We start from the raw sequence: 15,047 nt of genomic DNA, 5'->3' as shown, positions 1-15,047 counted from the left end.
GGCTGTGTCTCAGGAGGTAGAGCAGGTCATCCAATGATCGTAGAGTCGGCAGTTCGAATCCCGGGTCCTCCTGTCCACATGTCGAAGTGTCCTTGCTTGGGCAAAGACACTGAACCCCGAGTTGCTTCTAATGAGCAGGACAGCACCTTGCATGGCAGCTGCTGCCATTTGTGTGTGAATGTGTGTGAGAATGGGTGAATGAGAGGCCTTCATTGTAAAGCGCTTTGGATAAAAGCGCTTTGGATAAAAGCACTATAGACTGTAATTGCAGTACATTTGCTCTTAGGCAGGTAGTCACACTGGCATCTGACCCATGGAGCATAAACACAGGCTTGGCCACTATACTTTGGCTATTAACAAGTTTGGTAACCAGTATAAACTTGATGTAGGTATTTTTCTTTCCTTCCCTCTATCACCACCTCAGTATACTAGCAGAGTAAAGCCTTACATATATTATATGTATATATTACTGTGTGAAATAAGTAATGTAACCAGGGCTACAAACAAGGGGGCTGTAGAATCCTACAGTAAATTAAATCTAATGACCTATACTCTAACTAAATCTAAAGCCACCATGGCGGCCCTCTGTGGCCTGAACATTTAAATGTGGACAAGGATTAACTACTGGGGCAAGGGAATAAACAATAATAATGAACAACTTTAATAACCAAAATAAACACCATAAACACAAAACAAATCCTATGACTAAAGGCCATGTGCAGAACTAATATCCACAGAGGGGTCTGAAGAGACGTCAACCAATAAGCAATGAAAATAATACAATTAACAAACAAATCTACTAATCTGATTTATTCTGTGCTAAATCTAAGTTCCACTAACTTCTGAGCATTCATAACAGGGCAGGTGAACATGCGCTCCAGGTCACCAGCACTATGAGCAGCTCCGCTTTGACCTCAACAACAAACATCTTTATCTATCACGCAGTGAAGACACACACATCACACTGTGGTAGGTGGCAACGCCGGAATACACACACACACACACGTGCGCGCACGCACACACGTAATGACGGAAGCGTCCACAGATTAAACTTCTTTCCTGCTCTTAACCCATACTGACGTCCTTCCCCCAAGGGCAGCAACATATTAAACATATTCGAATCAAACTTTATTTGTAGAGCGCATTTCATACACAGAGGCAACACAATGCGTTTTACAGAGAGCAAAGGAGTCCCACCCCTACATGTTCCAGAGGGAAGCAAAAAAACAGTTTCACCCGGGGGCAAGAAAGGTGAGCTGTAAAAATTCTTCCCTGATCTCTCTCAAGGAGATGATCAAGCACGCTCCTGGAAAATGTTTGTCTATTGGTTAAGAACATTTACAGCAATAAACATGGGCTAAATACTTCATAGGAGAGACATGACTCAGTAGAGTAGATAAATAGTTACAGAGATGTTGCCTACATGGTAGGCCATTGTATGTTAACTATCCCTGTAGTCCATAATAGGATATTTAAGTATCATATAGCATTTTGTACTTGCCCTTTGCACTGTCCTGTCTTTGCACTGTCCTGTCTCGTCCCTGCACCCTGTCCAATTTTGTCTCAAGGTTATGCACCTCAACCAAAAGCAAATTCCTAGTATGTTGTAAAACTGCATGGCAATAAACTGAAGAGTAAGAGAACTGTAGAGTAAACTAGGTATAGTCGCTAAGCAGAAGTGGGGAGACAAAAAGCAGAGAGCCAAGAATAAAAAGAGGGGGGGGGGGACTTGATAGGGACAGCTGGCAACACAGAGTGGGATGGAGTTGAACACGAGGATGGCAGAGGGTCTCTCCAGGAGCCATGGGGGCCTTAGGAGGCCCTTGACCGGGAAAGGGAGGGGACTTTCTGGGACCTTGGTGTAGTACAAGAGGGGGAGACACTAGGGAGGAGAGAGCAAGACAGGGTTAGTAGCTGCACTGCCTTTGCAGCAGTCAGGGGGATTTCTACTGGACACAGGGTGGCCTGCAGGTGGCGGGGGGTCGTCCACAGGACCTGAGAGAGGAAGGCAGGGTTAGTAGCTGCACTAGACCTCTATAGCGACAGAGGAACTTTATTAGCTTTCAGTCGCCTTCGTCGGACCATCAAACACGCGGGCCATGTTCACAACTCTGGGGTAGGTCCATAAGCGCAAAGCTGTGGCTGAAAAGGCAGAAAAATATGATACAAGCTGCTTATGTACTTTAGCCTACCCTTATTTTTATTTCTGTTGTAGGCTAAATATGAGTGCAATATTGGAAAACTACTCTGCCACGATCGCACACACGCGTTCCACAGCCCTACACAGAGCAAGTCACAGATACACACGCCTTCCACAGCCCCACACAGAGCAAGTCACAGATACACACTTTACATAGACTAGAGGTAGAGGCACATCTGTTTCTCCCTTCCCCTCTCTCTCCCTCTCTCTCTCTCTCCCTCCCCCTCTCTCCCTTCCCCTCTCACTCCCTCTCTCTCTCCCTCCCCCTCTCTCCCTTCCCCTCTCTCTCCCTCTCTCTCTCTCTCCCTCCCACTCTCTCCCTTCCCCTCTCTCTCCCTCTCTCTCTCCCTCCCTCCCTTCCTCTCAGTCCTTCTCTCCCTCTCCCCCTTCCAGTCTTCTGGATGTACAGTATTAGGCTTAGCTGTTATATGGCATTCTAACATGGTGGGCGAACTGTTTCAGTTAAACCTGTAGGGTTTTCAGTGTTCAGAGATGTCTTCCCAGGCCAGGATGTACAGAGGCTGTAGGAGTTGACGCACCAAGTCTCTCTGAGTAATATTCTCTTTTCCATGACTGTAATTCCACACTCGAAAGAGAGGACGCTATCTTAATTATAAGCCTCTCCCTATACCTGCTAGATGCTGCTGCCACAATACCACAAACTGTTTAAACACTGATACTAATCTTGTTTTTAGAATACATTGGATGCATCAGTTTCCTCTATGAATTATTCATTCCTACGCCACGTCTGCGTTTGTTTGTTTGTTTGTTTGTGTGTGTGTGTGTGTGTGTGTGTGTGTGTGTGTGTGTGTGTGCGTGCGTGCGTGCGTGCGTGCTTTTTCTAGTGGAAAGCTGTAGATGCCAACTGGACCAGAGTGAGTATCTTATTGGGAACGAGCTGTCTTTGATGGGCATTGAGTGATTCACCCACCCTCTGTGTGCTTCTCTGCAGCTGCTGTATTTACTTTGGATCCATAACCACACAGCTTGGTTGATGGTTATTGGTTACCCAGGTGTACACGTTTTAGTTTCAATATCAGTGCCACCATTGTCTTTTATATTGTTCCTAAATTGTGTATACCCCTGTCTTTATGGATAATATGTATACTGTTGCGCATGTGTCTCTCTGACCTGGTAATTTCTGGCTACTGTTGACAGACCGTGGATTTGTGACCTGGGGAATAATTCATGACAATGTAATAACTCATGAAAATGTAGCCTATGTTTTGTGTGTAGTAAGTGCTAAGGTTATACGGGCATTGAAAGATAGTGTATCATATATTTTTATATCCCATGTGTATGGTAGGCCTAGGCCTACTGTATCAGTAAAGAGCTGTCCATGAACGTACAGTAAGACTATCTAATAGCATTATGTCCTGTCCGCTGGTACTACCGTTCAGGGGCATTGTGGGATTTGTCCGTGCATGCAGAGTCAGCTCCTTCTGGAGGCGTTCAGGTAATAAGAGCATTTAGCAGGCCGAGCTCCTACTTTACCCAGGCTCCCCCTCACGCGATCGGGCTCTCAGAACAGCTGACCGCCTTGGCTCTGAACACTCAGGGCAGTGGCAGGGCGCCCCAGAGGGCTAAGGGCTCCATGATTAAACATTCACTGATCTAATTTCGGCTGACAAGGGGACTGGAGGGGATACACACACTGCACAGTTGACACTGAGTAGAGCATTATCTTGTGTCGGTGACATGCTGGCATTTTAAGAAACAATCAACAATGAATATATGAATTCATGAATGGCAATTTGACATTTTCATCTGTGGAGAGAGGCAGTGCTTGACTAGGCCTACCCCCAGAGAACCCTCCATGGATGGACCTGCAGAGCATGGATGACTCCCTTGCTGCGCTGCTGACCGTTCCTGTGTTCAGAGCGTCTCAGCTCTTCTCACAAGGCTACAGGGGGGTTTGTTGTGACAGTGATTATAGTGCTTTGTTGTGACAGTGATTATAGTGCTTTGTGGCGCTTGGGGTCTCTCAATGTCAGAGTTGATGCTGTGGTTCTCAGTGTGACCTCACATCAACCCATCATGCTGTGTGTTACCTTAGCTGACAGTCTGCTGTGATTTAAGTGTGATTTAAGTGTGGTACTGTAATCACTTTTCCTAGACACATTTTTACCATGGCCACTAATGAGGAAGCAAGTCATCATCACATCATGATCATGACAACATTAAATCAAATGTAGGTTATGACTAGAGGCTCCCTGACTGTCCCTCGTTGTGACCCGGAGTTCTGGTGACAGTTTAAATGCTGAAATGGTCTCAAGGAAGAATTGTGATAACACATTTTTAAGGGGTTATCAATCCATGGGCCTCTAATGTTTCTGGATGAAAGGTAAATGCAATTTTAATTAGGGGGTGTCAATCACCACCAATGACCAACAGTGACAGTCCCTCTATTGTCCATTTGGGGGCGCTGTTACCCTGTCTACCCTCAGGGAGATTGATACTTCTACAAACTCACTCAGCCCACTGCAGCAACTTAAATGAAATAGTCACATCCAGTGCTGTAATGGAGGGTATACGGAGGTGTATGGAGTAGACCCTCTTCATTATCCACGGACCCACAGTAGACCCACTTCTTTATTCATGGACCCACAGTAGACCCACTTCATTATCCATGGACCCACAGTAGACTCACTTCTTTATTCATGGACCCACAGTAGACCCACTTCTTTAAGCATCAGCTTAAAGAAAAAGAGATAAACAGCTTTATCTCCCCCTGAAACCCAACGACCAAACTAATCTTAGCAGTATTTTGGACTGCCTTGTGGACATCAAGTGCTGGATGGCACAAAACGTCTTGCACCTAAATGAAAGCAAGACTGAAGTTGTCCTATTCGCCCCCCTCCACCACATTGATCTCCAACAGGCTAGGCAATCTGTCCACTCTTGTCAAACCCCACGCCAAACACCTTGGTGTGATATTCAACGACGCCTTTAGGTTGGACCAGCAGGTCAATGCAGTAGTAAAACCCGTAATATTGCCAAAATCAAGCCTTTTCTCTCATCCAAAGATCTTGAGAAAGTCATCCATGCCTTTGTATCCTCCCGTATAGAATATTGCAATTCCCTGAATACTGGGATTAGTCAGTCATCCCTGTCCTGCCTGCAACTGGTCCAGACTGCTGCTGCCAGGCTCCTAACGGGGCCCCGGAAGAGAGACCATATCAGCCCTGTTCTGGTCTCTCTCCATTGGCTTCCAATGTGGTTCAGAATTGATTTGAAGGTTCTCATGTTTGTTTTTAAAGCCCAGAATGGACAGGCCCCCCATTACTGTACACCTCAGATCTCTTAACCCCCTGTCCCACCTGCAGGTCCCTCAGGTCAGCTAACCTGGGGCTCCTGGCTGTCCTGCAGTCTAAACATAAGGTCAGGGGTGACCGCACCTTTGCTGTTGCAGCCCCTAAGGCTCTAGGGCCTAGACTGTGGAACAGCACCCCCCCTCTCCATCACATCTGTCCCTCCATTGATTCCTTTAAGTCTGGGCTCAAAACTGACTTTCATTCTCTATCATTTTGATCCCCTTGATGGGGTTTTAATTATTGTACTTTATTATTTTTATATGTGCCTATGTCTGTGCTCTCGTGTTCTTATGTGTTGATGCTTATGTCTGTTTTTGTTTTTAGCCTTTTTTATTGTGATTCTTATTGTATTCTTATTGTATTTGTACAGCACTTTGGTCAACATACAGGGTTTTTAAATGTGCTTCAGAAATAAATTAGATTTGATTTAAACACCACTAATGTAAAAACTGTAACATGTCACTACACCCCTGGTAACATTGATAAAAGATATGGTGATATTTTAATCATATTAATATAATCATAATCATAATATAAGCATATTATGAATAGACACACGCAAAATCTTTTTCCTGATCTTTATGCAGTGTACTGTAATTGGCAATCTCTTTATATCTCCAAAAAGGTCATTTTGAATGAGTGAAACATGAGTCAATCCTAACATGCAAACACGCAACATGCAACATGCTAAACGTACAATAGGCCTAGCTATTGCACCAGTGCAGTGCTAAAGGACTGAAAGCTGATATTTATCTCCAGTCTTCCTTTGTCTGCCAGGGGACTGAAGTGGGTTTTTGCCAGTGTGTCTGCCTGCCTGCCTGCCTGCCTGTCTGTCTGCTTGCCTGTCTGTCTGTCTGTCTGTCTGTCTGTCTGTCTGTCTGTCTGTCTGTCTGTCTGTCTGTCTGTCTGTCTGTCTGTCTGTCTGTCTGTCTGTCTGTCTGTCTGTCTATCAGCCTCCAGTCCTCTGTGTCTGCCGGGTCTCTATCGAGCGACGGTGTGGCACAGCAAGTCTCAGACTCTGACATCCGCTACTGGGCAGCCAGGGCCAGAGATGAGAGATAGGCTATCACAGCCCTGAGGATCCATTAAAGCTGAAATAGATCTGTCTGTGATTGTCTCCCCCCCCCCCCCCTCTCTCTCTCTCTCTCTCTCTCTCTCCCTTTCTCTCTCTCTCTCTCTCTCTCTCTCTCTCTCTCTCTCTCTCTCTTTCTTTCTCTCTCTCTCTCTCTCTCTCTCTCTCTCTCTCTCTCTGTCTCTCTCTCTCCCTTTCTCTCTCTCTCTCTCTCTCTCTCTCTCTCTCCCCCTTTTCTCTCCCTCCCTCTCTCTGGAACAGCGATCGATGGGGAAGAGCAGCAACGTGTCCCTATCATCATCCTCACCCCACAAACTGGCCTTGCAAAGTCATTGTCTGAATCAGCCAAGACTTCATGATTCATAATTTATATTATTGGGCCGCTTTGAAATTTTTCCCTCATAAAGTAATCGGTACGTCCTTAGCCTACTGATGAGTCACTCCAGATTTAAAGTGCATTGAATACAAAAGCAATGTTTGCTGCCTAATTACATACTTGAGACATGGCTTGTTCACCTGAGGAAGTAGATTATAGGGATCAGGCACCAATGAAACATCTTGATTCACTCCACATCTTTTCTAGGGTCTGAAGTGAGGTAGAGAGGTGAAGAGGATGAAGAGGCTGAAGAGAGTGAAGAGGATGAAGAGGCTGAAGAGGCTGAGGAGGATGAAGAGGCTGAGGAGGATGAAGAGGGTGAAGAGGCTGAGGAGGATGAAGAGGGTGAAGAGGCTGAAGAGGCTGAGGAGGATGAAGAGGCTGAGGAGGATGAGGAGGATGAAGAGGATGAAGAGGATGAAGAGGATGAAGAGGCTGAAGAGGCTGAGGAGGCTGAAGAGGATGAAGAGGCTGAGGAGGATGAAGAGGCTGAGGAGGCTGAAGAGGCTGAGGAGGATGAAGAGGCTGAGGAGGATGAAGAGGCTGAAGAGGCTGAAGAGGCTGAGGAGGATGAAGAGGCTGAAAAGGATGAAGAGGATGAAGAGGCTGAGGAGGATGAAGAGGCTGAAGAGGATGAAGAGGCTGAGGAGGATGAAGAGGCTGAAGAGGATGAAGAGGCTGAAGAGGCTGAATCACTGTGCAAAGTGTGTTCTTCACGTTTCGTATTCAGCTTGTCTATTTCCAGAGAAAGATGGAGAGTCAGGCCCAGTAGAAAGGAAGAAATGAGAGAGAGAGAGAGAGAGAGAAAGAGAGAAAGAGAGAGAGAGAGAGAGAGAGAGAGAGAGAGGGAGAGAGAGGGAGAGGGTCGGCCACAGGGCCGCCTGAACAGCCCCCTGTTTCTTTTGCTGCGTCAGCCGTATCCTGACCCTCTAATGAGGGGCTGTAAAAGGCCACAGTGTGTGTGTGTGTGTGTTTGTGTGTGTGTGTAGATGTGTGTGTGTGTGTGTGTTTGTGTGTGTGTGTGTAGATGTGTGTGTGCGCCTGTAACTGGGCCCTCCTCACCTCAGTCAGACAGTCAACACACAGTCATCACCACCACTCACACACTCAGTGACTTAGACTCTCTGTGCCATGAACACCTACAGTACAAGGAAGCAGCAGTAGTTTTGTCAATCGGACCACATGCAAACCCACTTGACATTACACTAGTACACTATTTATAAAGCCACCTGGCGAGACTGGTGCTATTTTTCATTTGAGCCACCAAAACATGTAGACTGTTTACTTTAAACGATGACGTCTGTTAAATCTAAGCCTTTGGTTTCAGCGGTCCCCAAGTCATGAGGAGTGACTGAAATACGAGAGCCTGCAGAGATAAGGCTGGGCTTATTTCCTCACGCTTTTAAGCACAATTACCCTTTGAATATTCCCGCCCCCTTCAAATATTTGTATGCCCCCCACCCTCTCCAAATAGCCAGCCAGGCATGTGTGCACGCCTTGTTCCATCAAGCTGCTGGAAAATATTTAGAATGTGCTGTATACTGCAGCAATAGGCGCTGTGTGTTCATCATGAGACAGAATCAATATTTTGGTATAATTACCCTCCTTCTTCAAAGTGCAGCTCCAGGTCCTAGTGCTCAACCATGTCACGCTCACCCTGTGGAGGAAGTCTTCGAGTCACACAGAGGCCTTGGCTGTCTGAGAGTTGGGCTTCCTTCAACTTCAGCTTTGAGAGTTAAACAACATATATAGTATAGTCCTCGAATTTATTGGGCAAACTGACACTTTTCAGCCTTAAGCCATCACCAGCAACTGATACATCTCTGTTTCTCCCTCTCTCCACCTCCGTCACTCTTCATCTGCTCCTGCGTCTGTCTGATCAGTACATGGTCCATGGGCTGCACTCACACAGCTCTTTTACCCCGAAGCGCTTCACAACCAAGGCCTCTCATTCATCCGTTGGCGGCCAGCTGCCGTGCAAAGCGCCAGCCTGCTCATTAAGAGCAATTTGGGGTTCGGCATCTTCGCCCAAGGACGCTTCCGACATTCGAACAGGAGGAGGAGCCGGGAATCGAACCGCCGACCATACGATCGGCTCCACCTCCTGAGCCCCAGCCGAGTGTTCCTGTCTCTGTCTGTTCCTCGTCTCTCTCTCGGTTCTTACTGCACCTCTTCCTCCCCCTCTGCCTCCACCCCTGCATCTCCACACAGTCCAGACTGTAGATACATTATTCATTTATTTACACATGAGCAGGCTGGCCCGGGTTGAGGAGGAGGTGGGCCTGCCTGCCTGGCCTGGGTTGAGGAGGAGGTGGGCCTGCCTGCCTGCCTGCCTGCAGGTTCACAGCCGTATTATCTGGTGCCGTCCCTCCATTCGCAGTGTGCCATTTGTCTGTGGGTTTCCAGTTGGTATATATCGATCAATAAGTGCTGAATAAGAAGTTGTAATGGCTGAAACGTGAAGAGAGTCATGCAGGCTGCAGAGTCTAGAACCTTCTATTGTAACTTTGTTGTTGTTGTTGTTTGTTCCTCTTCCTGCCTGCTGGGCAGTGGTATCAGTAATATCAGTGGCAGGCTCTGAAGGAGAGGCTATCATATCTCTGCTGCCTTTGTCCTTGCTGTCCTGTCCCTGCGTCTTCCTGTGTGTGTGTGGAGACGGGGGACGGGCCAGCCAGGGGACCTTTGGGACGGAGCGCTGCTCCCACCGCCGTGTGATTAGATAAACATTCTTTATTGCCCTTTTTTTTCAAGGCTATTTGTTGCCACAGTCTGTTACAGAGCCTCCCATAAACACGTTTAGGTTACAGATACAATACACCCAATGCCATTCAGGATACATCCACATTTATACACACACTAGCACCTTTATACTGTACATGTTAGTTACCGGGGTGCTTTTTTTTTTCCGGAGGGGACAAAGCATGTCAGAAGTGTGCCCGTTCCCAGGCCAGGGATCTGTATCTGCGGGTTGAGGGGGTGCCTGAAGGGGGGGGGGGGGGGGGGGGCAATGATTTTGGAGACATTGTGTGTGATGTTGAAAAAACAGGGGGGGCAATGATTTTGGAGACATTGTGTGTGATGTTGAAGAAACAGGGGGGGCAGTAGAGGAGAATGAGCTGAAGTATACTTGTGTAAAGCAGCCACAGCAGGGGGCAGCAACAGGAAGTGCTTTGATTAAAGGGTTCCGTCTGCCCAGCGTCTGTCTCTCTGACGCCTCACGCTGCTCGGCCGTCGTTAACTGAATTGTCTGAAAAGTGTTCCGGAAAGAGATCGTTCCCGGCGTTTGATGTGAGGAATCAGTGATGCAGCAGAGAGAGCTGGGCAGCAGGAGTGGGAGTGGCTGTGACAGTCAGCTAGAGTCAGTCAGCTAGAGTGAGTCAGCTAGAGTGAGTCAGCTAGAGTGAGTCAGCCTGTCAGTCAGCTAGAGTCAGCCAGCTAGAGTGAGTCAGCTAGAGTGAGTCAGCTAGAGTGAGTCAGCCTGTCAGTCAGCTAGAGTCAGCCAGCTAGAGTGAGTCAGCTAGAGTCGGCCAGCTAGAGTCAGCCAGCTAGAGTCAGTCAGCCTGTCAGCCAGCTAGAGTCAGTCAGCCTGTCAGTCAGCTAGAGTGAGTCAGCTAGAGTCAATCAGCCTGTCAGTCAGCTAGAGTCAATCAGCTAGAGTCAGCCAGCTAGAGTCAATCAGCCTGTCAGTCAGCTTGAGTCAGCCAGCCAAAGTCAGTCAGCCAGAGTCAGTCAGCCTGTCAGCCAGCCAGAGTCAGTCAGCTACAGTCAGTCAGCCAGAGTCAGCCAGCCAGAGTCAGTCAGCCAGAGTTAGTCAGCTAGAGTCAGACAACCAGAGTTAGTCAGCCTGTCAGCTAGCCAGACAGAATAAGCCAAAGAGCCAACTAGCCAGACAGATTTTAGTCAACCAGTCAGCTTGCCAGTAGCCAGAGTTAGTCAACCAGCCAGCCGGTCTGCAGTGGGCCAGACTGTTCAGACGAAGACAGTGATTGGACAGCTGTAACAGCCAGGATACATAGTCATCATCGTCATCACAGGTCATCATCATTAAGACCACACACTGCAAGCTTGACTAACTTAAAGCAACTATGAGGACTTTTTGACTGGTTATAAAACAGTATAATGTTAATACTAATTACCAACATTAGCAAATGCGGCCATCCGCGAGAAGATTGGCTGTTTCTATGTGTTATTCTATAGATATCTGCTCGGCTGGTCGGGTTGACCAGAAATGAAGAAACAATTTATTTACCATCCATCCATCCATCCATCCATCCATCCATCCATCCATCCATCCATCCATCCACCATCTTCATCCGCTTATCCGGGGTCGGGTCGCGGAGGCAGCAGCTCCAGCAGGGGGCCCCAGACATCCCTTTCCCTAGCAGCATCAACCAGCTCTGCCTAGGGAATCTTTAGCCGCTCACAGGCCAGTGCGGAGATGTAGTCCCGCCACCTAGTCCTGGGTCTACCCCGCGGCCTCCTCCCAGCTGGACACGCCTGGAACACCTCCCTAGGGAGGCGCCCAGGAGGCATCCTCACTAGATGCCCGAACCACCTCAACTGGCTCCTTTCGACGCAAAGGAGCAGCGGCTCTACTCCGAGTCTCTCCCGGATGATTGAACTTCTCACCCGACCTCTCAGGGAGACCCCAGCCACCCTCCGGAGAAAACTCATTTTGGCCGCTTGTATCCGTGATCTCGTTCTTTCGGTCATGACCCATTCTTCATGACCATAGGTGAGGGTGGGGACGAAGATAGCCCGGTAGATCAAGAGCTTTGCCTTTTGGCTCAGCTCTCTTTTCGTCACAACAGTGCGGTAAAGCGACTGCAGAACCGCACCAGCTGCTCCGATTCTCCGGCCAAAACTCCCTCTCCATGGTTCCCTCACTCGTGAACAAAACCCCCAGATACTTGAACTCCTTCACTTGGGGTAAGGACTCATTTCCTACTTGGAGCGGACAGGCCACCGGTTTCCTGCTGAGAACCATGGCCTCAGATTTAGAAGTGCTGATTCTCATCCCAGCCGCTTCACACTCAGTTGCGAACCTATCCAGAGAGGTCGCAGGCAGATGATGCCATCAGGACCACATCATCTGCAAAAAGCAGCGACGCGATCCCCAGCTCACCGAACTGCAAACCCACCTCCCCACGGCTACGCCTCAATATCCTGTCCATGAAAATCACAAACAGGATTGGTGACAAAGCGCAGCCCTGGCGGAGGCCAACCCCCACCGGAAAGGAAAACGACTTACTGCCGAGGACCCGGACACAGCTCTCGCTCTGGGTGTACAGGGATTGGATGGCCCTAAGTAGAAACCCCCTCACCCCATACTCCCGCATAACCCTCCACAAGACCTCTCGAGGGACCCGGTCGTAAGCCTTCTCCAAGTCCACAAAACACATGTAGACAGGTTGGGCAAACTCCCAAGCCCCCTCCAAGATCCTCGCGAGAGTGAAGAGCTGGTCGGTGGTTCCACGACCAGGACGAAATCCGCATTGTTCCTCTTCGATCTGAGGTTCGACGATCGGCCGGACCCTCCTTTCCAGCACCTTGGAGTACACTTTCCCTGGGAGGCTGAGTAATGTGATGCCTCTATAATTGGCACACACCCTCTGGTCCCCTTTTTTGAATATTGGGACCACCACCCCAGTCTGCCACTCCTTTGGCACTGACCCAGACTTCCACGCAGTGTTAAAGAGGCGTGTCAACCAAGACTACCCCTCAACACCCAGCGCCTTCAGCATTTGAGGAACGCTTGAGGAAGTCCTTCCTCCCAACAGCCATTAGACTATTCAACTCCACACAATCTGGGCGTGGCCACAGGGATTGCACTTATTAATAACGCACCATTATGACACTATGGCTTTTAACTGGAGATCACTTGGTGTACAACACATCCATTGTTTTTAACAACGTACATGTCTGATGTTTTTGGTCTGTCCTTATCTTGTATGTTTCTATATGTGTATTGTTGTCTTGTGTTGTTTTTATGGCTGTTTTATGAGCTACGTGGCATTTTAATTTCCTTCGGGATAAATAAAGTGAATCAAATCAAATCAAATCAAATTTCTGGACGGATCTCATCAGTCCCTGGGGCTTTGCCACTGTGGAGTTGTTTGACTACCTCAGTGACCTCCTCCAAGGAAATTGACGACCCCCCATCATCTTCCGGCTCTGCCTCGATCGTAGAGGGTGGATTAGTCGGGTTCAGAAGTTCCTCAAAGTGCTCCTTCCAATGCTCAACAACCTCCTCAGTTGAGGTCAGCAGTGTCCCCTCCTTGCTGTATACAGCTTGGATGGTCACCAGCTTTCCCTTCCTGAGGTGTCTGATGGTCTTCCAGAAACACTTTGGTGCCGACCGAAAGTCCTTCTCCATGGTTTCTCCGAACTCCTCCCACACCCTCTGCTTTGCCTTGGTCACGGCCGAAGCCGCAGCCCTCCGGGCTCATCGATACCCTGCAACTGCTTCTGGGGTCTCCCGGGCTAACATATCCCGGAAGGCCTCCTTCTTCAGTCAGACGGCTTCTCTGACCACCGCTGTCCACCACTGTGTCCGAGGGTTACCGCCCCTTGAGGTACCTATGGCCCTCAGGCTACAGCTCCTAGCCGCAGCTTCAGCAATGGAGCTGTTGAACACCGACCACTCATGCTCGATGTCCCCAACCTCCACAGGGATGCCTGAGAAGCTCTGCCAGAGGTGGCAATTGAAATCTCTCTGGACAGGCTCTTCCTCCAGACGTTCCCAGTTCACCCTCACGACACGCTTGGGTTTTCCAGGTCTGTCCAGAAGCTTCCCCCGCCATCGAAACCAGCTCACCACCAGATGGTGATCAGTGGACAGCTCTGCCCCTCTCTTTACCCGAGTGTCCAAAACACATGGCCTCAGATCAGATGATATGATAACGAAATCGATCATCGACCTTCGGCCTAAGGTGTTCTGATGCCAGGTGTACTTGTGGGCATCCTTGTGTTCGAACATGGTGTTTGTTATGGACAAACCGTGACTAGCACAGAAGTCTAACAACAAAACACCACTCGGGTTCAGATCGTGGTGGCCATGCCTCCCAATCACGCCCCTCCAAGTTTATTATATACAATTTATTTACCTTGTCGCAAATTTTCCTGACAAGTAAAATCTTTTTGCAGGCTTCCAAAATGAATACTCAGGCAGGCAAGAGATCTTTACGACAGGAAGTGGTGGTGCTCATGGGAAATGCAGTCATCTTTCCGGGAAAACACTACCACTTCTCTCCCCAGGTGCCGCTAAAATCAACACAAATGAAAATCTCCTCATTTTAATTAGCATAATAATTTCTTAACATATTTAATTGAGAATGAGTAACAATCTCAATTGAATATATATTAAGAAATGATTAATTCACTCCAGCTTATTAATTTTATTATTATTTCCAATTCAATTGCTAGTTAGCTGCCCATTGGCTGTGAAGCTAAGGAGCTTGGTTGGTGACATCTTCGTAAAATTGAGTGGTCTAGTGGTCTGGTTTAATTCGCCTATAGTTGAAGGTAGTGATTCCAGCACGTTTGCTTTTCCTCTGTTACCATGGTGTCAGTCAGCGGGCCTACAGTCCAGGGCTGGGAGCTGTGGTGAACCAGAGGAGCAGGCTTCTAGAGTAGAGACTCCCTGTCCAAATATTTACCCCTGATACACAATGGAACCAATCACTCCATTGATACAGAGACAGTCTTAAGGACCTCAGGGAACACCAGGTATTGCACTTTTTATTGAGGGTTATTTATTTTTATTATAGGAGAAAGAGGAGAGAGGGGGAGGCAGAGTACAGGCAGTCAGAGAGAGAAAGAGAGAGAGAGTGTGTGTGTGTGTCTGTCTACAGTAACTGGTCCAGCATGTGGTATATTGAGTGAAACTAACAGTATTGTTCTGTTTGTGGTAGGGGTGTAACAATATAAAGTGACACAATATATTGTGAGATAAAATGTGACAATATGCATCATCGAGATGAAAAACTGTTGTATATAAAAAATAAATAATGTTTTTTTTGTACCTCTTTTTTTTAAAACTTTTGTAAAGTGACTTTGGGCACCCAGAAAAGTGCAATACTAATT

This window comes from Borostomias antarcticus (assembly GCF_949987555.1).
Source record: "Borostomias antarcticus genome assembly, chromosome: 3".
Classification (NCBI taxonomy): Eukaryota; Metazoa; Chordata; class Actinopteri; order Stomiiformes; family Stomiidae; genus Borostomias; species Borostomias antarcticus.
This window is presented reverse-complemented; position numbering follows the sequence as displayed.